The sequence below is a fragment of the Pseudorca crassidens genome, chromosome 16 (assembly GCF_039906515.1).
Source record: "Pseudorca crassidens isolate mPseCra1 chromosome 16, mPseCra1.hap1, whole genome shotgun sequence".
Lineage (NCBI taxonomy): Eukaryota > Metazoa > Chordata > Mammalia > Artiodactyla > Delphinidae > Pseudorca > Pseudorca crassidens.
Genome location: NC_090311.1, coordinates 59,022,415 through 59,045,141, shown reverse-complemented (window position 1 = coordinate 59,045,141; position 22,727 = coordinate 59,022,415). Strand labels below are relative to the sequence as shown.

At 41.2% G+C, this 22,727-nt stretch overlaps 1 protein-coding gene across 10 annotated transcripts in view; it reads right to left on the bottom strand.

The window, feature by feature from the left end:
• Window positions 1–22,727, bottom strand: part of USP54 (ubiquitin specific peptidase 54) — a 149,316-nt gene that overhangs the window by 117,029 nt on the left and 9,560 nt on the right. Inside the window, exons 1-2 of one of the 10 annotated variants that reach the window (XM_067710529.1) lie at window positions 13,723–14,086; window positions 13,226–13,352 (exon numbers count right to left, since the gene is read on the bottom strand). The exons of 8 other annotated variants lie outside the window; for them this stretch is intronic. The gene's annotated coding sequence lies outside the window, so the exon portion shown is untranslated. Of the gene's footprint in view, window positions 1–13,225; window positions 13,353–13,722; window positions 14,087–22,277; window positions 22,296–22,727 lie in introns of those variants that run through there. One more of the 10 variants, XM_067710526.1, reaches the window with a different exon arrangement.

The following is a 22,727-nucleotide window of genomic DNA, read 5'->3' as shown; positions in this document are numbered from 1 at the left end:
AGGCCACGAAAGTGAGAGGCCCGCGCACCGCGATGAAGAGTGGCCCCCACTTGCCGCAACTAGAGAAAGCCCTTGCCCAGAAAGGAAGACCCAACTCAGCCAAAAATAAAAATTAATTAATTAATTAAAGTACCCTTAATTTAAAAAAAAAGAAAGAAAGACTGGGAAACTGTGGGATTATGACTGTAACAAGAACAATCTCTTGCTCTATTAACCTTGTAATTCTAAATAGAAGTAATAGAATTTAAGAATAGAAATAGAAGAAATTTGTTATGATAAATCAGCCTATACTAAATCTTTTGGGTTAATACTCCATATCATCTGTTTGATCACTTATAATTTAATTTTTCTGTATTTAACATTAATTTTACAGGTCTGCACTTTTCCAACTACTTTCCTCTTTTTGGATATCAGGACATTTGTCTCTCTCTGGTTTTTATGATTTCTCAAAGATTAACAACAGTGACTCTGAGATCATCAGCCAGTTAATTCAGTACTCTGAAATTCAACTGAGTCTTAAAATTTAAATTCACTTTAAAATGATCATTCTTGCCATCTGGGATAGTTTGTAGTTTACAATTTGCTATATACTCCCTAGTTTGAAAACTATTGTCCTTGCTGCTAGTAATAATCTATAGAGTGCTTATTTTTTAAAGAACTTTAGAATTTCTCAAAAATCCTATAAATAGGTTAAATAGAAATTAATATACCATTATCCTATTTTACAATAGGGAAACCGAAGAACAGAGAAATTTAAATTATTTACCCAAGGTCAAAGAGCTACAATGAACCAAAATCTCCTATTGCAGCCTAGGGCTCTTTTCATAAGGTCATGTAGATCTCTAACACAAAACTACTTAAGACAGCACACAAAGCTTCTTGCTTAAAAACTGATTTTTCAGTTAGTGGTTGACAGGGGTTAAGGAGTGGGTAGATGCAAAGGAAGTGGGTATAGCTGTAAAAGGGTAATATGATGTATCCTGTGGTGATGAAAATATTCTGTACCCTCACTGTATCAATGTCAATATGCTGGTTGTGATTTGGCACTACAGTTTTACAAGATATTACCACTGGATGAAACTGGGTAAAGAGTATATCAGACCTCTATTTCTGTGTGAATTTTGAGAAGTATCTCAAAAGAAAAAAGTTTACTAAAAAATAATTAATAATTGATATTTCTTTTTTAAGCCAACTTAATTTTAAAGAAGCTTACTTAAAGTGAATAGTTTAGGTAAATTAAAACAAAAAACAAAATACAATCATGCATAGGGCTCTGAAAGCCAGCACAGAGGACTTAAAAAGCAGCTAAGTCCCATTAACTAAAGCTTTAAAAAAGCCATAGAGATCCCTGGAAATTAAAAAGGAACCCCCAGGATTTTTGTTTCCCAAAGAAGCAAAATAAAACAAGACAGTATAGGAAATAAACTATTAAGTCACCTCAAAACGAATCACTAGAATAAAGTTAAAACCACCAAAGCTTTCCTCAACCATCGACACACTTTACTGCAAACCTCAACTTAGAGAAAAGAATGAATGTGCACATGTGTCACCTTCAACTTGATATTCACAACCACACATTTCAAAAGAGTCCCAAAATTGCTTCTGTTTATTTGCTACTCACAAAGTGCCTGAAGCTTCAACCATTTCCTGCTTCTCCCAGCTGCAGGACTTGAAATTAGGAAAACATTCACTCAGCATCTAGAGCAGGTCTGGTTAGAAGGATGAGCTCATCCCTTCAGATGTGCACCTGATCCTCAGGAAGTTGCTCCTCCTCCAGCCAGCAGGTCTTTGTATGTTTAAAGTGACACCCACAACCTGTGTAACCACTTGGACAGAGCCAGAACAAGTCCTTCTCTATACATGCCTACTGCCACGGAATCATTTCCTGCTCTGGCCACCTCACATAGCCACCAAATTCAGGCGGCAGCATAGCAGTAGCAGCTGCTGCTGCTCCCAGTATGGCCTCACTAGAGAAGGATTTCATTTTCAGCTTATAATGGAGGTCAGGTTCTTCACTTCTACCCTGTGAACATCACACTATTTGTTTCAACAGGTCCTTGCCCAGAGTCAGACCTGACGAATCACCCTCTTCAGAACTTACAACTCATTTTCTTAAACCAGGAATGTAATACTTCTCCATTCTCTTACTCTGCTTGTCTTGTCTACAAGTCTCAATTAACAGAGGCAGCTAAATGCACTATATGCATTTACAGCTAAATGCTCCAAACCCAAGTTTGCCCCTCAGTTTCACTACTTCTAAGAAAACATTTACTCTGCCATAGCTGTCCATTTATTGGTAAAACACATAATAATACTAACTCAAAAGATACGTAGAATTCACTTCAAAGTGATGTAATATTGGTACTTTAATTGTCTTCAATCAAAAGTACCTGGATACTGGGCTTCCCTGGTGGTGCACTGGTTAAGAATCCGCCTGCCAATGCAGGGAACATGGGTTCTAAGCCCTGGTCCGGGAATATCCCACATGCCGCGGACCAACTGAGCCCGTGTTCCGCAACAAGAGAAGCCACTGCAATGAGAAGCCAGCGCACCGCAACAAGGACGAGCCCCCACTCACCACAACTAGAGAAAGCCCGTTCACAGCAACAAAGACCCAACGCAGCCTAAAGTAAATAATAAAATAATTTTTTTTTTTTTTTTGCAATACACGGGCCTCTCACTGTTGTGGCCTCTCCCGTTGCGGAGCACAGGCTCTGGACGCGCAGGCTCGGCGGCCATGGCTCACGGGCCCAGCCGCTCCACGGCATGTGGGATCTTCCCGGACCGGAGCACGAACCCGTGTCCCCTGCATCGGCAGGCGGACTCTCAACCACTGCGCCACCAGGGAAGCCCTAAAATAATTTTTTTTTTTAAAAAGTACCTGGGTACCAAATAGTCATTCAACAAATATTTCTGTGCACTTATTATATAAAACTGTCTGAGGGTGCTGGACTGGGCTTTCAACTTAAAAAAAAAAAATCTAATAAATAGCCCTTCCCATCTCAGCCTTCCACAGGACCTTTGCAGTATTTTTACCTCTGTCATGGTAAGCTTCTAATACACTAACAGGCTGAGATAGGAATATAAACTAGTTGGAATAACATCAAATTCATTAGTGGTTACCTTTGAGAGATGGCAAGGGACTTGTGATCAAGAAGGAGAAAACAAGGAGGCTTCAACTTATTTAGTAATATTTAATTTGCTGGATAGTAGACACAAGGTTCCTTATTGTATTATTCTTCTTAAATGTCTTAAATAATAAAAATTTTTAAACAGAGAACTTCTGAGCATCAAAAGACACAGTCAACAGAGTGAAAAGACAACCCACAGAATGGGAGAAAATATTTGCAAATCATTTATCTGATATGGAGTTAATATCTAGAATATATAAAGAACTCCTACAAGTTAACAACAAGTGATTGAAAAGTGCACAAAGGACAATAGACATTTCTCCAAAGAAGATATACAGATGGCCAATAAGCATATGAAAAGATGCTCAACATCACGAGTCTTTAGGGAAATGCAAATCAAAACCAAAATGAAAATTGAAAACACCCATTAGGATGGATACTATCAAAAAAAAAAAAAAAACAGAAAATAGCAGCTGTGAATGAGGATGTGAAGAAACTGGAACTCCTAGTGGGAATGTAAAATGGTACAGCCACCATAGAAAATGGTAAGGCAATTCCTCAAAAAAATTAAAGACAGAATTATCATACGATCCAGCAATTCCACTTATGGGTATATATCCAAAAGAACTGAGAGGACTGGCCAAGATGGTGAAGTAGGAAGATCCTGAACTCACCTCCTCCCACGGGCACACCAAAATAACAACTATTTACAGAGGAAATACTGATGAGAAAAACTGGAAGACCAGGAGAAAAGATCTTCTACAACTAAAGAAATAAAGAAGGAACCACAAAAAGTTGGGTAGGAGGGGTGGTGACATGATATAGTCAAAACTCATATCCCCAGGTAGGCGAACCACAAGTGGGAGGACAACTACAGTTGAAGAGGTTCTTCTCAAGGAACAAGGAGTCCAAGGCCCACAACCAGCTCTCCAGGCCTGGGTCTTGCACCGGGACAACAAGCCCCACATTTGGCTTTGAAGGCCAGTGGGGCTTACTTTCAGGAGAGGCAGAGGGCTGTGGGAAATAGAGACTCCACTTTCAAAGGGTACACACAAAATCTCACACACTCCAGGACTCAGCACAGAAGCAGTAATTTGAAAAGAGCCTGGGTCAGAACCCCCTGCTGATCTTCGAGAGCCTCCTGGAGAGGCAGGAGACAACTGGAGCTCGTCCTGGGGACAAAGACACTGGCAGCAGCCATTTTGGGGAGCTCATTCTACCGTGCGGACATTGGTACTGGCAAGTGCCAATTTGGAATCCACCCTTTAGCTTATTAATGCCGAGACCCAGCCCCACCTACCAGCCTCTCAGCACCAGTACTGGGACACTTCAGTCCAGCAGCTAGCCAAGCAGGAACACAGCCCCACCTACCAGTAGACTGGCCAGAGACACTGGGACACAGCCTCACCCACCAGTGGGCCAACACTAGCCTCAGGACCAGCCTCTCCCACCAGTGGGCAGGCACCAGCAGAGGAATCCAATACCAGTAGGCTGATACCACCTTCAAGATACCCAGGACCCCAGAGTCAACCATATCAGGAACCTGCCCACCCCCACGCCCCTGGGCCCTGGCCCTACCCACTAGCAAGCTGACAACAGCTCTGCGACACCTTGGACCCCTCAGCTGGCTGCCTCAGGATCCAGCTCCACTCACCAGTGGGCCAATACCAGCTTGGGACACCCCAGACCCCACAGCCAGCTCTGTCAGGAACTAGCCCTACCCACAAGCAGGCCAACACTAGATCCAGGACCCCCAGCCCCACAACCACCCACCCTGGAACATGGCTCTGCCCATCAGTGTGCCGGCACTAGCCCCAGGACCCCTGGAGCCCCAGAGCCAGGCTCCTCATGACCTGGCCCCATACACCAGCAGCCAGTAGCCTCTGCACAAGTCAGGACATGGCAACCAACCAGACAGGGGGCCAGCCACACCTACCAGACCACCCATAGTAGTCAACCCACCACAACAGAAGGACCCACGCACATAGCTCTGGTGACCAGAGGGAAGTGCACTACTGGGATGTATAGGATGTCTCCTACAAAAGGCCACTTCTCCAAGATCAGGAAACATAACCAACCTACCAAATATATAGAAATAAAAACAGCAAATTAGGCAAAATAAGGTGACAGAAGAATATGTTCCAAATGAAGGGACAAGATAAATCTCCAGAAGAACTAAGTGAGTGGAGATAAGCAATCTACCCAATAAAGAGTTCAAGGTAATGATTGTAAAAATGTTCAAAGAAAAAAAAAATGTTCAAAGAACTCAGGAGAAGATTGGATGAAAAGAGTCAGAAGTCAGAAGTTTTTAACAAAGAGTTAGAGAATATAAAGAAGAACCAAATGGAGTTGAAGAATACAATAAATAAAATAAAAAATACACTAGAAGGAATCAACAGTAGATTAGATGATACAGAGGGATGGATCAGCAAGCTGGAAGACAGAGTAGTGAAAATCACTGAAGCTGAACAGAAAAAAGAAAAAAGAAATGAGGACAGCTTAAAAGACCTCTCAGACAACATCAAGCATTCTAACATTCACACTGTAGGGGTCCCAGAAGGAAAGGAGAAAGAAAAGGACAGAGAACATATTTCGAGATATAATACCTGAAAACTTCCCTAACCTGGAAAAGAAAACAGACATCCAGGTCCAGGGAGCACAGAGAGTCTCAAGAGGATCAATCCAAAGAGGACAACACACAGACACATTGTAATCAAAATGGCAAAAATTAAAGATAAAGACAGAATATTAAAAGCAGCAATGTAAAAGCAACAAGTTACAGATGAACTCCCATAAGGCTATCAGCTGTCTTTTCAGCAGAAACTCTGCAGGCTAGAGGGAGTGGCACAATATATTTAAACTGATGAAAAGGAAAAACCTACAACCAAGAATACTCTACCTTTCAAGGCTTTCATTCAGATTTGATAGAGAAATCTAAAGTTTACAGACAAGAAAAAGCTAGCTAAAAGAGTTCAGCACCACCAAACCAACTTTACAGACATGTTCAGCGGACTTCTCTAAGTAAAATTTAAAAAAGTCCACAACTAGAAATATAGAAACTACAAAAAGAAAAATCTCATTGGTAAAGGTAGTAAACCAACCACATGTAAAGCTAGTAGAAGAGTTAAAAGACAAAAGTACTAAAATCATCTGTATTCACAATAAGTAGTTAAGGGTTACACACAGATGTAGCATATGATGTCAAAACCAGCAAACATGGGTGGGGAGTCGGGGGGGAGTAAAAATGCAGGGCTGTCAAAATGCATCTGAATTTAAGAGATCAGTAACTTAAAATAATCACATACATATAGATATATAGCTATATATAAACGTCATGGTAGGGACTTCCCTGGTGGCACAGTGGTTAAGAATCCGCCTGCCAATGCAGGGGGCACAGGTTCGAGCCCTGCTCTGGGAGGATCCCACATGCCGCAGAGCAACCAAGCCCGTGTGCCACAACTACTGAGCCTGCGCTCCAGAACCCACAAGCCACAACGACTGAGCCCCTGTGCCACAACTACTGAAGCCCACGTGCCCAGAGCCCGTGCTCCACAACAAGAGAAGCCACCGAAATGAAAAGCCTGCATACCACAATGAAGAGTAGCCTCCACCTGCTGCAACTAGAGAAAGCCTACGCGCAGCAACAAAGACCCAATGCAGAAAAATAAAATAAATAAATAAATAAAATGTTTTTAAAAGATATTAAAAAATAAATAAACCCCATGGTAACCACAAGCCAAAAATCTATAATAAAACCACACACAAAAAAAGAGAAAGGCATCCAAACAGAACACTAGTCATCAAATTACAATGCAAAAGATCAAAAGAAGAATGATTTCACTTATATGTGGGATCTAAAAAACAAAACAAATGAGTAAACAAAACAAAACAGAATTATAGATACAGAGAACAAATAGGTGGTTTCCAGAGAGAATGGTGGCTGGGGGGAGAAAAGAAATAGGTGAAGGAAATTAAGAGGTACACACTTCCAGTTGCAAAATAAATGAGTATGGGTATGAAATGTACAGTCTGGGGAATATATTCAATATCTATGTAATATCTTTGGTGACGTATCATAACTAGACTTAGCATGGTGATCATTTTGAAATATATAGAAATATCGAATCGCTATGCTGTGTAACAGGAACTAACATAGTGTTGTAAGTCAATTGTACTTCAAAAACAAACAAACAAACTCATAGAAAAAGAGATCAAATTTGTGGTTACCAAGGTGGGGAGGGGGAGGAGGGAGAATTGGATGAAGGCAATCAAAAGGTACAAACTTCCAGCTATAAGATAAATAAGTACTAGGGATGTAATGTACAACATGATAAATATAATGAACACTGCTGTATGTTATATATGAAAGTTGTTAGGAGAGTAAATCCTAAGAGTTCTCATCACAAGGAAAAAAATTTTTTTCCATTTCTTTAATTTTGTATCTACATGAGATAATGGATGTTCACTAAACTTACTGTGGTAATAATTTCATGATGTATTTAAATCAAATCACTATGCTGTACAACTTAAACGTATACAGTGCTGTATGTCAATTATATCTCAATAAGACTGGGGAAAAAAAAAAGAACTGAAAGCAGGTTCATAGGCAGCATTATCCACAATAGCCAAAAGATGGAAGAAATGCAAGTGAACGGGTAAGCAAAATGTAACATACACATACAATGGAATATTATTCAGCCTTAAAAAGGAAGGAAATTCTGACACATGCTACAACATATATGAACCTTATGCTAAGTGAAATAAGCCATGCACAAAAGGACAAATACTCTATGATTCCATCTATATTAAGTACTTAGAAGAGTCAAATTCAGAAACAGAAAATAGAATTGTGGTTGTCAAGCACTACAGGGAGGGAGGAATGGGGAGTTGTTTAATGGGTGTTGAGTTTCAATTTTGCAAGATGAGAAGAGTTCTGGAGATTGGTTGCACAACAATGTGAATATGTTTAATACACTGAATTGTACACTTATAAAAGGTTAAGGTGGTAAATTCTACATTGTGTATTTTACCACAGTTAAAAAAAAAAGAGAGAGAACTAATCAAAATAGGTCTAAACCTGCTAAATATAAATTACTGAGTGAGAAATATTTTAAATCCTAGTTCAAACAGTCTGGTGCTTTTCTCTTCTTTCAAAAATCAGTTCAAGCTTGGGACTGCCCTGCTGGTCCAGTGGTTGGGACTGTGCACTTCCACTACAGGGGGCACCGGCTTGATCCCTGGTGGAGAAACTAAGATCCCACATGCTGTGCGGCCGAAGAAAAAAACAAAAATCAATTCAAGCTTTACTGGTGATATTTGTTGGAAAAAACTGATGTGCCATAGGCAATAAATGAATTTATTGCTCTGATCAATTTCATAAAACTGAAGAACCTAATATATTGGGGGTAGCTAATGTACACCTATAGAAAGAAGTCGAAAGTACAAACACACCTCACTTTATTGTGCTTCACTTTTTCATTATATTTGTTATGGTGGTCTGTGATCAGTGATCTTTGATGTTACTATTGTAATTATTTTGGGGCACCACAAACCATGCCCATATAACACGGCAAATTTGATAAATGTTGCTTTCTTCTTACCACTCCACCAACCAGCTGTCCCCCCTTCTCTTTCCCTCTTCAAGGGCTTCCCTATTCTCTGAGACACAACAATATTGAAATTAGGCCAGTTAATAACCCTACACTGGCCTCTAAGTGTTCAAGTGAAAGGAAGAGTCACATGTCTCTCACTTTAAATCAGAAGCTAGAAATGATTAAGCTTAGTGAGGAAGGCATGTCAAGAGCCGAGATAAGCCAAAAGCTATGCCTTATGCATGAAACAGTTAGCCAAGTGGTGAATGCAAAGGAAAAGTTCTTGAAAGAAATTAAAAGTGCTACTCCAGTGAACACACAAATGATAAGAAAGTGAAACAGCCTTACTGCTGATATGGAGAAAGTTTAAGTGGTCTGGGTAGAAGATCAAACCAGCCACAACATTCTCTTAAGCCAAAGCCTGCTCCAGAGCAAGGCCCAAACTCTACTCAATTCTATGAAGGCTAAGAGGAGTAGGGAAGCTGCAGAAGAAAAGTTTGAAGCTACCAGAGGTTGGTTCATGAGGTTTAAGGAAAGAAGTCATTTCCATAACATAAAAGTGCAAGGTGAAGTAGCAAGTGCTGATGTAGAAGTTGCAGCAAGTTATCCAGAAGATGTGGCTAAGACAATTAATAAAGGTGGCTACACTAAACAACAGATTTTCAATGTAGACAAAATAGCCTTCTATTAGAAGAAAATGACATCTAGGACTTTCATAGCTAGAGAGAAGTCAAAGTTTGGCTTCAAATCTTCAAAGGACAGGCTGACTCTCTTGTCAGGGGTTAATGCTATTACCAAACTGAACTCAGGTCCACTTGTCCAATAGGCAGGAAAGCCAATCTACCGACACTAAGTTGTGGTGAAGGAAAGTACAGCATTTATTGCAGGGTGCCAAGCAAGGCAAACAGGTAACTCATGCTCAAAAGACCTGAATTCCCTGTTGGCTTTCAGGGAAGGGTTTTTAAAGGCAACATTAGGGGTGAGGGTTGCAGGGTGCCAAGATCAGCTCATGGACTTTCTTCTGGTTGGTTGAAGATGAGATAACAGGATGACATTTTGGAAATTTTAATCACCAACTTTCTGGTTCTAACCAGTCTGGGGTCTAGCACTTGTGGTCAGCATGCAGTCACCTCCACCTGGGTGGTGGTTTTATTTTCTGCAGAACAACTCAAAGATATGCATCAGATTGTTATGTATATCACTTGAGGAGGAACTAGGAGTCCTGTGATTCTGTTTTTATTTATTTATTTATGGCTAAGTTGGGTCTTTGTTGCTGCATGGGCTTTCTCTAGTTGTGGTGAGCAGGGTCTACTCTTTGCTGAGGTGCATGGGCTTCTCATTGCAGTGGCTTCTCTTGTTGTGGAGCACGGACTCTAGGCATGTGAGCTTCAGTAGTTGTGGCTCGTGTGCTCTAGAGCACTGGCTCCGTAGCTGTGGCACATGGGTTTAGTTGCTCCATGGCATGTGGGATCTTCCTGGACCAGGGCTCGAACCCGTGTCCCCTGCATTGGCAGGCGGATTCTTAACCACTGCGCCACCAGCAAAGCCCGTGATTCTGTTTTATAGCTGAACTATTGTTTAAGCTATCATTACTTTTCTTGCTTGACTGCTTTTCCTTTGTTTCTGCATTTCCTCACTTCTCTAATTACTAACTGCTTGAGTCTGCTCTGTGGAACTCAAGGAAGGCCTAGGAGACTAAAACGTTTCTCTACAAACAAGAAATAGGGGACAAAGAGGGGCTTTTGTACCCAGGAAGGCCCCACAAGGTCCTGCTCGGTTTCAATGCAACTGGTGACTTTGATAGGGATAGGATAGGATAGTTATACAGGTAGTTGTAGAAGTCCCAGTATGGGATTATAGATAGAGAGGGAAACCTAGGAAACTTTGGGAGACCACTGTAAGTTAATGATCGCTCAAGAAAGCTATCAGAATGTTGTGGAACACAGCAGCCTTGCTTAACTATAAAGTGATAAATAAAAGCAGGAGATATGTCCCAGGTCATTAGGTGAAAGAAAAATGTTACCACCCTTCTACTGATTTGAATAAGCGCAATGACAGTCCTAGTTTGACCCATAGGGTCAGACGCTGTCCTGCCCAATACGAAGGAGGAGCTAGTGATGTAAGCCTGAAGTCTACTTGAAGAAGGCTGTCTTTTCCCCTCCCCTACTCTCCTTTTATTATAAAATTGTAGCCCACTTAATCCTTGGGGCAGAGCCTCCTTGCCTGACCACTTGCACCTCTCACAAGCGTCCTTTATTAATAAATCTACTTCTTGCCTATTACTTTGCCTCTCACTGAATTCCTTCTGCACTGAGACACAAAGAACCTGAGCCTCAGTAAGTCCAGACACCAGGTGAGAGATTCTAATTAAAGGACCGTGGGTTCAAGTCCCAATCAGTGTTTTGGCCAGGTTCAAGTCCCGGACTCATGGGTTCAAGTCCCAATCTGGGTTTAGGCTGGGTTCAAGTCCCAGCACGTGGGTTCAAGTCCCAATCTGAGGTGCACAGTTTCAAGTTTAGGTTAAAACCAATGCTCATTTACCATTTTGAAAATCCTAGAGCCCTTAAGAATTATGCTAAGTCAGGACTTCCCTGGTGGTCCAGTGGTCAAGACTCTGTGCTCCCAATGCAGGGGGCCCGGGTTTGATCCCTGGTTGGGGAACTGGATCCCACACGCCACAACTAAAGAGCCTGTGTGCTGCAACAAAGATCCCGCATGTTGCAACTAAGACCTGGCACAGCCAAATTAATAAATAAATATTAAAAAAAAAAGAATTATGCTAAGTCTACTCTGCAAACGGAACAACAAAGCCTGGATGACAGCACATCTGTTTACAACATGGTTTACTGAATATTTTAAGTCCACTGTTGAGATAAGAAAAAAAGATTCCTCTCAAAATATTGCTGTTCACTGACAATGTACCTGGTCACCCAAGAGTCCTGATGGAGATGTACAACCAGATTAATGTTGTTTTCATGCTTGCTAACACAGCATCCATTCTGCAGCTCATGGATCAAGGAGTAATACTGACTTTCAGGTCTTATTGAAATAGAAGGGAAGGGGGCAAGGAACAACCTCTAAAAGAATGACATAGGGACTGCCCTGGCAGTCTAGTGGTCAAGACTCCACGCTTCCAATGCAGGGGGCGTGGATTCGATCCCTGGTCAGGGCACTATATCCCACACGCCACAGGGCGCGGCCAAAAAAAAAAAAAAAGGACATAGCCCTTGAGGATATGACATAAACTGGTTAGAATCAACTACATCCAAGACAGCAGAAGATTCGACTGCCAGTGCACCTTGAGCCTCATTATATGCTCACTATAATACACTAGCATCTAAGTGCCACACCTACAGTGTCATTGGTGCCATGAGTTTGGAGGCTAACCATAAAAGGTCAAAAAGTGGGCAGTGGTCCAATTCCTGGAACTTTCCACCCCTTCCCCAAAATAGTTGGAATAATTCTCCCACTCGTTAGCCTATGAAATTATTCAGCCCATAAAAACTAACCACCCCATATTTCAGGGCCTCTTGCCTTCTGAGATGGCCCACACTCTGTCTGTGGAGTGTGTTTCTCCCAAAACCATTCTCGCCTTTTGAGATGGAGCACATTCTGTCTATGGAATGTGTCTCTCTAAATAAATCCACTCCTTATCTATCACTTTGTCTCTCACGGAATTCTTTCTGTGATGAGACATAAAGAACCTGAGCTTCGGGGCTTCCTGGTGGCGCAGTGGTTGAGAATCCGCCTGCCAATGCAGCGGACAAGCGTTCGATCCCTGGTCCGGGAAGATCCCACATGCCACGGAGCAACTAAGCCCGTGAGCCACAACTACTGACCCTGTGCTCTAGAGCCCATGAGCCACACTATTGAGCCCACGTGCTGCAACTACTGAAGCCCACGTGCCTAGAGCCCGTGCTCCACAACGAGAGTAGCCACTGCAATGAGAAGCCCGCGCACTGCAACGAAGAGTAGCCCCTGCTCGCCGCAACTAGAGAAAGCCCACACGCAGCAACGAAGACCCGACACAGCCAAAAATAAATAAATAAAAATAATAAATAAATTTATTTAAAAAAAAGAAAAAGAACCTGAGCTTCATTAAGTCCTGAGACCAAGTGTGTGATCACAATTAAAAGACAGTGGGTTCAAGTCCCTATCTGGGTGTGCAGCTTCATTATTATTTAAGAAATACATTTTGTAAGGCTATAGCTGCAATAGATAGTAATTCCTCTGATGGATCTGGGCAAAGTCAATTGAAAACCTTCTGGAAAGGACTCATCATTCTAGATGCCGTTAAGAATATTTGTGGGTAAATCCCTGGCGGTCCAGTGGTTAGGACTCCATGCTCTCACTGCCAAGGGCCTGGGTTCGATCCCTAGTTGGAGAACGAAAACCCCACAAGCCACGTAGCGTGGCCAAAAAAAAAAAAAAGAATATTTGTGCTTCATGGGAAGAGGTCAAATTTCAATATCAGCAGGAGTTTGGAAGAGGTTTATTCCCAACCTTCATAGATGACTTTGAGGGGTTCGTGATAAAACTTGAACAGATATGCAGTTACTCCTTATGGAGGAGCAAAGAAAGTGGTCTCTTGAGGTGGAATCTACTCCTGGTGAACATGCTGTGAAGATTGCTGAAATGACAAGAAAGGATTTAGAATATTGCATAAACTTAGTTGATAAAGCAGTGGCAGGGTTTGAGAGGATTGACGACAATTTTGAAAGAAATTCTACTGTGGGTAAAATGCTATCAAACAGCACTGCATAGTACAGAGAAGTCATTCGTAAAAGGAAGAGTCAATTGATGTGGCAAACTTCATTGTTTTCTTATTTTAAGAAACCATCACCACCACCCTAAGCTTCAGCAACTGTCACCCTGATCAGTCAGCAGCCATAAACACTGAGGTAAGACTCTCTACCAGCAAAAAGATTACAAATCATTACAGGCTCAGATGATGGTTACCATTTTCTAACAATAAAGTATTTTTTAATTAAGATATGTACATTTTTGGGAGTTCCCTCACGGTCCAGTGGTTAGGACTCGGCGTTTTCACTGCTGCGGCCCCGGGCTCAATCCCTGGTCAGGGAACTAAGATCCTGCAGCCCTCGGAGAGTGGAAAAAAAAAAGTACATTTTTTAGACATAATGCTATTGCACACTTAGTAGACTACAGTATAAATATAATTTTTATATGCAGTGGGATATAAAAATTCAGGTGAGTCACTTTATTGCAGTATTCTCTTTATTGTGGTGGTCTGGAACCAAACCTGCAATATCTCCAATGTATGCCTATAAATATCACCACTAAGGTTTGCTGAAAAAACAAACACTTAACCTAAAGTACACAGTCCCCAAATACTAAATGAAAGCTTAGAAATAAAATAATTATTCTTCTTCATATTCTATACAAAGTTTGAAATCTGCATTAAAGTGTATTAGCCCCATTCCTGAGGCTTATTTAGAAAGGGTGGAAGTAAGGAAACTACAATTAAAAAACTAAGAAATAATCCTTCAGAGGAAGTATGTGCTTCATAGGTTATTGTAAAGATTAAATGGATTACTATATGTAAAGTGTTGAGCATAGTGGCTGGCACATTATATTGCTCAACAAAAGTTATTCAAACTTTCTCCATTTTCTCATGTCCCTATTTTTTCCCCTTAAACCAACATAATCAAAATTAGTTTGACTGTTTTTTGTTGTTGTTTTTGTTGTTGTTGTTTTTGGCGGTACACGGGCCTCTCACTGTTGTGGCCTCTCCCGTTGTGGCGCACAGGCTCCGGACGCGCAGGCTCAGCGGCCATGGCTCACGGGCCCAGGCGCTCCGCGGCATGTGGGATCTTCCCGGACCGGGGCACGAACCCGTGTCCCCTGCATCGGTAGGCGGACTCTCAACCACTGCGCCACCAGGGAAGACCAGTTTGACTGTTTTTAACACAAACATGAACAGTATTTGAAATAACTTTCTGCGGTTCACAAAGTGATTTTACAATCACTATCATTAAATACAGTTCAATGAAGAAAAAAAGGAAAGAAAACTAAAATTTGAGTGCCTACAACATGATAGCTACTGCACTGAGAATTAACATTTATTATTTCACTTAATTTGTTCAAGTAGGTTATTATTATACTAATTTCACAGATAAGAGAGCTAAGGTTCAGAAATATTTCATAATTTGACCAACTTTGCACAGTAGTATTAAATTGAAGGGCTGAGATTTGAATGCTGTCTGGCTCCAAAGTTCATACCCTTATCACTAAAAACTATCTTAAGCCCTGTGAGAGAGAGTTTTTTATTCTCTTGTTCAATTACTCATTCATTCACTCCCTCACTCAATCAAACAATTCAATGGTGCCAGGCACACTGTTCTAAACTAGTGATATGAAAATTAGTAAAACAGCATCTGCCCTCATAGCCTAGAGGGTGTATGTGTCTGAAGGAGGGATGGATGAACACAAATCAACCAGAAAACAATTAAGAAAGAGTTCAGTAACAGTAATATAAGCAGAATGCTGTTGAAACATGGAGGGTAAATATTAGCTTGGGAGAATCTGGAGAAGCACTGCAGAAGAAATATGATTTCACCTGAAATTTTTAAAATATGTGCTTATAACTTGATAAAAAAGCATCTACACAAAAACCTACAGGGGCCTTCCCTGGTGGTCCAGTGGTTAGGAATCCACCTTCCAATGCAGGGGACGCAGGTTTAATCCCTGTTTGGGGAACTAACATCCCACATGCCACAGGGCAACTAAGCCCACAAGCCGCAACTACTGAGCCCGCACACTCTGAAGCCTGCATGCCACAACTAGAGAAGCCCGTGCACTGCAACAAAGAAGAACCCACGAACCAAAACAAAAGACCCAGCACAGCCAAAAAACAAAAAAACAAAAACAAAAACCTACAGCTAACATCACACTTAAAGGTGAAATACTAAATACTTTCCCCCTAAGGTTGGGAACAAAGCAAGGATGTCTGCTCTCACTACTCTTAATCAACATAATATTAGAAGTTCTAGGCACTGTAATAGGCAAGAAAGAGAAATAAAAGGCATACAGATTGGAAAGGGAGAAATAAAACTCTATTTGCAAATGACAGAATGTCTACATAGTAAATCCCAAGGAATCTACAAAAACACTCCTAGAAGTAATAACAAGGCCACAGGATATAAGATTAACACCAAAAAAATCAAATGCATTTCTTTTTTCTTTTTTTTTTGGCTGCGCTGGGTCTTCGCTGCGGGGCGTGGGCTTCTCTAGTTGTGTTGCCTGGGCTTAGTTACCCCACGGCATGTAGGATCTTAGTTCCCCGACCAGGTATCAAACCTGCATCCCCTGCATTGGAAGGCGGGTTCGTAACCACTGGACCACCAGGGAAGTTCCAATTGCATTTCTATATACAGTTGACCCTTGAACAACACAGGGGTCAGGGCGCAGAACCCCCTAAGCAAGAGGAAAATCCACTTATCACTTTACAGTCACCCTCCAGTATGGGCGGTTCCATAACCTCGGATTCAACCAACAGAGGATTATGTAGTACTACAGTATGCATTTATTTTTACAAATCCATTTATAAGTGTACCTGCATAGTTCGAACCTGTACTGTTGGAGGGTCAACTGTACTAACAACAGACGTGCAGAAAACAAAATAAAAAAACATTACCATTTACAATCACTGTAAAAAAAACTAAATACTTAAGTATATACACTTTCCAAAAACATGTACAGGGTCTGTATGCTAAAAGTTTGATGAAAGAAAGCAAAGATGACATAAATAAACAGGCTTGTTCATTGATTGGAAGACTCAACATGATAAAAATGTCAATTCTCCCCAAATTAATCTATAAGTTTAATGCAATTCCTATAAAAATCTCAGAAAGGCCTTCTTTAGACCTAAACAAGCTTATTCTAAAATTTACATGGAGGTCTTCCCTGGTGGCACAGTGGTTAAGAATCCGCCTGCCAATGCAGGGGACATGGGTTCGAGCCCTGGTCCAGGAAGATCCCACATGCTGTGGAGCAACTAAGCCCGTGCACCACAACTACTGAGCCTGCGCTCTAGAGCCCACGAGCCACAACTACTGAGCCCGTGCTCCGCAACAAGAGAAGCCACCACAATGAGAAGCCTGAACACTGCAACGAAGAGTAGCCCCGCTCGCTGCAACTAGAGAAAGCCTGCGCACAGCAACGAAGACCCAACGCAGCCAAAAATTAATTTTTTAAAAAAAACGCACAGGGCTTCCCTGGTGGTGCAGTGGTTGGGAGTCCGCCTGCCGATGCAGGGGACATGGGTTCATGCCCCGGTCCGGGAAGATCCCACATGCCGCAGAGCGGCTGGGCCCGTGAGCCATGGCCACTGAGCCTGAGCGTCCGGAGCCTGTGCTCCGCAACGGAAGAGGCCACAACAGTGAGAGGCCCACGTACCACAAAAAATAAAAATAAAAAAAAAATAAATAAATAAAAAAATTTTAAAAAAAATTAAAAAACGCACAAATTTTTTATCTTACACTTCTGAGGTTAAAAGTCCAACACACTCTCACTGGGCTAAAATCATGGTGGTAGTAAGGCTACTGTTCTCTTCTGCTTCTATTGCAGAATCTTTCCTTGACTCTTCCAGATGCTTAAGGGATGCCTGCATGCCTCTGCTTACGGTCCTCTTTCCTCCATATTCAAAACCAGCAACAGAGATTGAGTCCTTCTCACATAGCATCTCTTCTGCCTCCCTCTTCCACTTTTAACAATCCTTTTAATTACATTGAACCCATCTGGATAATACAGGATAATCTCCCTATTTTAAAATCAGCTGATTAACAACCTTAATTCCTTTTTGCCATGAGGGAACATACAGGTTCTGAGGATAAGGACACAGATATATTCGAGAGGGCTATTATTCTGCTTACCACAACTAATTTAACCAAAAAAAAAAAAAAAAAAAAAAAAAAAAGTGGGCTTCCCTGGTGGCGCAGTGGTAGAGAGTCCGCCTGCCGATGCAGGGGAAACGGGTTCGTGCCCCGGTCCGGGAAGATCCCGCATGCCGTGGAGCGGCTGGGCCCGTGAGCCATGGCCGCTGAGCCTGTGCGTCTGGAGCCTGTGCTCCACAACGGGAGAGGCCACAACAGTGAGAGGCCCGTGTACTGCAAAAAAAAAAAAAAAAAAGTGCTCTGAAGAACAAGAATCAGGAGTCGGTGAGGAAGAGTAGAGCAGAAGAAAGATGTTTTTCCTTCTAAGCCTTAAAGTATCATTTCACTTTTAAATAATGTACATGCATTACTATGACTTGATTTTACTTTTAATGGCCTCAAATTTGCATGGCTTTATTGGCACAGAGATTGGCACAAACAAATCAGTTGCATAACGTTAGTAATCCCCTTGGGCACTGCTCAGCAAGAACTAAGCAAAGCACTTTGAGGATACTGTAGGAAATGTAGGAAAAATAACAATTTGGGGACTTCCCTGGTGGTCCAGTGCTTAAGGGGGTACAGGTTCAATCCCTTGTCGAGGAACTAAGAACCCACGTGCTGCACTGTGTGGCCAAAACAAAAAAAAGAGAAAAATTTAAACCATAACTATGGAATCTGTCCTGACTAGGGATACACATCTTTCTGCATTCTGAGTAAGAAATCTAGTCAGAAAGTTCCTAACTAGTTTCCTGAAAAATATCTGTGATCTAGAGAGGAAGGAGATTATGTCTAATACTTGGGAACTAGAATCCGAACAAGATTAGTTTCATAAGCTCAAATAGTGGTTCATCCTCATCAATGCCACCACAAATAGGTTCTGTTCAATGTATCAATTCCAGGTGAAAAATGGCACTGGGCAAAGTCAGGATAATAGAAAAGCTTTTGACTTGTTAGGGAATAGAAAGTAGTTTACACTGGCTGAAATAAGACAGTGGAAATCTAACTAGAAATAAAACCAGGATCACAAATCACAGGTTAGTCTTTGATAGTCAATGGCAGATCACTGAAAGCTACTGAACAGGAGAGTGACAAAGAGTAAAGCATACCTTCTTACTCAGTGTTTTTAGGTGGTTGATAATCAGTGAAGCTCAAGGAAAGCCAATCCACTGCCAAGACTATGGGGGGACACTGGAGGCTCCCAGGTACAAAATTTAAGAAGGCACTCACTCTCAAGGTCAATCAAGTAACCCTGCACTTGCACAGCCCTGAGAGTAAGTGACTGCCTCCTTAAATGTTGCACTTGCACAACCCTTAGTATCCTTATTTTGTGGGCTAAGCACCTCATTTATCTCATTCTTAATAGCTAAAAAGTAGAAAGAACCCAAATGTCTCAACTGATGAACGGATAAAAAGAATGTGCTTTATTCATATAATGGAATATGGAATATTTTTTTGGGCCATAAAAAGAATAAAACATTGATACATGCCCCAACATGGATGAACCTTGAAAATACTATGCTGAATGAAAGAAGTCAGTCACAAAAGACCACATATTGGTATTTTATGATTTCATTTATATGAAATGTCCAGAATAGGTAAATCTATACAGACAGAAATAAATTAGTAGCTGCCAAGGGAGGGAGGGGTTGGGATGGAGAATGACTGCTTATGGATATAGAGTTTCCTTCTGGACTGATAAAATGTAATAAAATTGATTGAAGTGACAGTTGCACAACTCTGCACATATAGTAACTTTTGAACTATATACGTTAAATAGGTGAATTGTATGATATGTGAATTATACCTTAATAAAACTTATTTTAAAAGCAGATACTTAGGGCTTCCCTGGTGGTGCAATGGTTAAGAATCTGCCTGTCAATGCAGGGGACACGGGTTCAATCCCTGGTCCAGGAAGATCCCACATGCTGTGGAACACCTAAGCCCATGCACCACAACTACTGAGCCTGTACTCTAGAGCCTGCAAGCCACAACTACTGAGCCCTCATGCTGCAACTACGGAAGCCTTCACACGTAGAGCCCATGCTCCGCAACAAGAGAAGCCACCACAATGAGAATCCCGCGCACCGCAACAAAGAGTAGGCCCCGCTCGCCTCAACTAGAGAAAAGCCTGCACGCAGCAACAAAGACCCAACGCAGCCAAAAATACAATAAATAATTTTTTTAAAAAACCAGGGACTTCCCTCGTGTCACAGTAGTTAAGAATCCGCCTGCCAATGCAGGGGACACGTGTTCGAGCCCTGGTCTGGGAAGACCCCACATGCCGCGGAGAAACTAAGCCCATGCACCACAACTACTGAGCCTGCACTCTAGAGCCTGCAAGCCACAGCTACTGAACCTGCGTGCCACAACTATTGAAGCTCATGCACCTAGAGCCCGTGCTCCACAACAAGAGAAGCCACTGCAATGAGAAGCCCGCACACCATAATGAAGAGTAGCCCCCGCTCGCCGCAACTAGAGAAAGCCTGCGCACAGCAATGAAGACCCAACACAGCCAAAAATAAAATTAATTAATTTTTTAAAAATTCACTTTATACATTAAAAAAAGCAGATGCTTAGTAACTATCTATTGAAATAAGGCATAAAAAGGATGAAAGTCATTGTGAAATAAGAACAAGTGCAATTTTTAAAGGGAGTTGTTTCTTTTCATGAATTTTTAGAGGAGGCATAGGAAAAGACACCTCTAAATCAGACTTCTATACTTTGCCCAATTAAAATCATTACCAGAGTTTGGTTCATACAGATTTTCTACCCAAAATAACTTGCTATGTGGCAATCTGTGATTTAAACATTGGTGTTGACTGATAAAGCATGAATAATTTAAACGTGTATTCTCAATATCAATAAATACTCTAACTCTGAGGTGTCTAAAACCTACCTTTGTAATTACAAAATTTCTTATTTCAATTCTGTTAAATAACTAGAAGTTTCCTTAGACCTGGTGGGCCCGAAGAAGGGGAAAAACCCAAGATTAAAATGATATTGCCTCTCTCTGGTGTTCCCCAACACTGTAGGAACACCCATGATGTAATTCTCAATTGTTCACAAACACATTTCTGGTCTTCAAAGTCCACAAGTAAAGATAAATAAGAGGCTGAAATAGCAAAAAAGGATCAAGGAACTTGTTTTCTTTTGGCACCATACAGCTTTGACTGGGGCCAACACCCAGGACAGGATGCACCACCAAAGGAAGTGGATCTGCACAGGGAAACAAGAGCTGAGCCCAGGTCAGAAATGAGACAATGACATACAAAGAGAACGCTCTGTTTCTATAATAAGTGAATTTTTCTACAAACCTACTATGAAACTAATGTATTAACTAAAAAGTATTTATCCAAATTTTCTTCTCAGGAGAAAATGAACATTTTTTTCTTCTGGGAAGTCACTGACCTACCACCAGCTTTATATTAAAAGCCTACTTTTCATGTCTTAGGAAAAAATGAATCTATACACAGGTCAGAATAAGACTGACAAAAATATATTTTGCAAGAGTCCAATACAGTCTTATCCTCAGCTTCTGTTTTCATTTAAAAACTCAAATGTTATTTGAGGGAATTCCCTGGCGGTTCAGTGGTTAGGATTCAGCGCTTTCACTGCCGGGGCCTGGGTTCAATCCCTGGTGGGGGAAGTAAGATCCCGCAAGACCTGCAGTGCAGCCAAAAAAAAAAAAAAAAAAGAAATATTATTTGAAAAATGTGCTTTTTGGAACATGTTTCTTCCTTTCAATGTGGTACAGAAAGGTACTGTTAAGGGAAAGTGTTAAAATACTGAAATGTCAATTTCAGAAACTTCATTAGTTGCATACCAACAATGAAAGGACTATATTTTCTATTTGCAAAACAAATGTAATAGGTTTTTCTTAAAAGCCACTGGTCTGGACTTCCCTGGTGGTCCAGTGGTTAAGATTCCGTGCTTTCACTGCAGGGGGCGCAGGTTTGATCCCTGCTCGGGAAGTTCCTCATGCTGCGCGGTGTGGCCAAAGCCACTTGCCTACATAGCCAAACTGAAATAAGGAAAACTCTGAAAGAGTAACAGAAAATTTAAAGCATTTTTATACATACAACAATCCTACATTCATGTATGTGTCTGATATAAACCATCAATAAAAAAAGAGAAGTACAGGAATTCACAAATTTACTATATGGCACTGTCCCCAAAAGAAAAACAAATAGAATTTGGATAGCCTTTTCTACAGATGTATTCTCTGGGGGGAAAGACTGAAAAGTGAACCTCAAAACAAAAATAAATAGAATTTGGATAGCCTTTTCTATAGATGCATTCTCTGGGGGGAAAGACTGAAAAGTGAACCTCAAACTGAATTCTACTTTCCCACTAATTCTCATTAAACATTAAAAAAATGTTCATATTTTTAACATTGATAGACCAACTTAAAAACTTTAGTGAAGATGTGATCAAGTTGGTGACTGGTTCGGCATTAACGTGGACATTAGAATTTATTTTCAGTATTATTTCTTCTAGGAACAATGGTGTTTTACTAGCAGCTAAATTATCTCTTTTAGTACTTCATATGATTTTCCTAACTCCATACCCAGCCATTCCTACTCTTCCCAATGTTCAGCAATTTCTCCAGAACATTTTCCTTGTCAGGAAAATTTTCCTTGTCAGCTTCTGCCCTCTCTTACCTTTTAGTTGATGCTTTCACTTGCAGGCACACCCAGGCCTTAACAGGACAGGGAATTTATCAGCAGCTATCAGCAATGGAAAGGTTCTGGAACGGGATGGGGAGTTATGTGTATGACCAGCAATTCATGGATTTTTCTCTGCCTTCTATACTTGGCCATTTTGACACAGCCTTTAAGGCAAATACCCACCCTACCTTGGTAGCTCTGCCTATTCCTCTCAAGTGCTATCCAACAGAACTTTCTGCACTAATGGAAATGCTCAATATCTGCACTGCACTGTTCAATATAGTAGACACATGTGACTACTGTGTACTTGAAATGTGGCTGGTATGACTGAGGAACTGAATTTTTATTTAATTTTAATAGCCACATGTGTCTAGTGGCTTCCATATTGAACAGCACAGATAGCCTAGATTCCTGCAGAGACTAAAGCTATTGCTCTAATGCCAA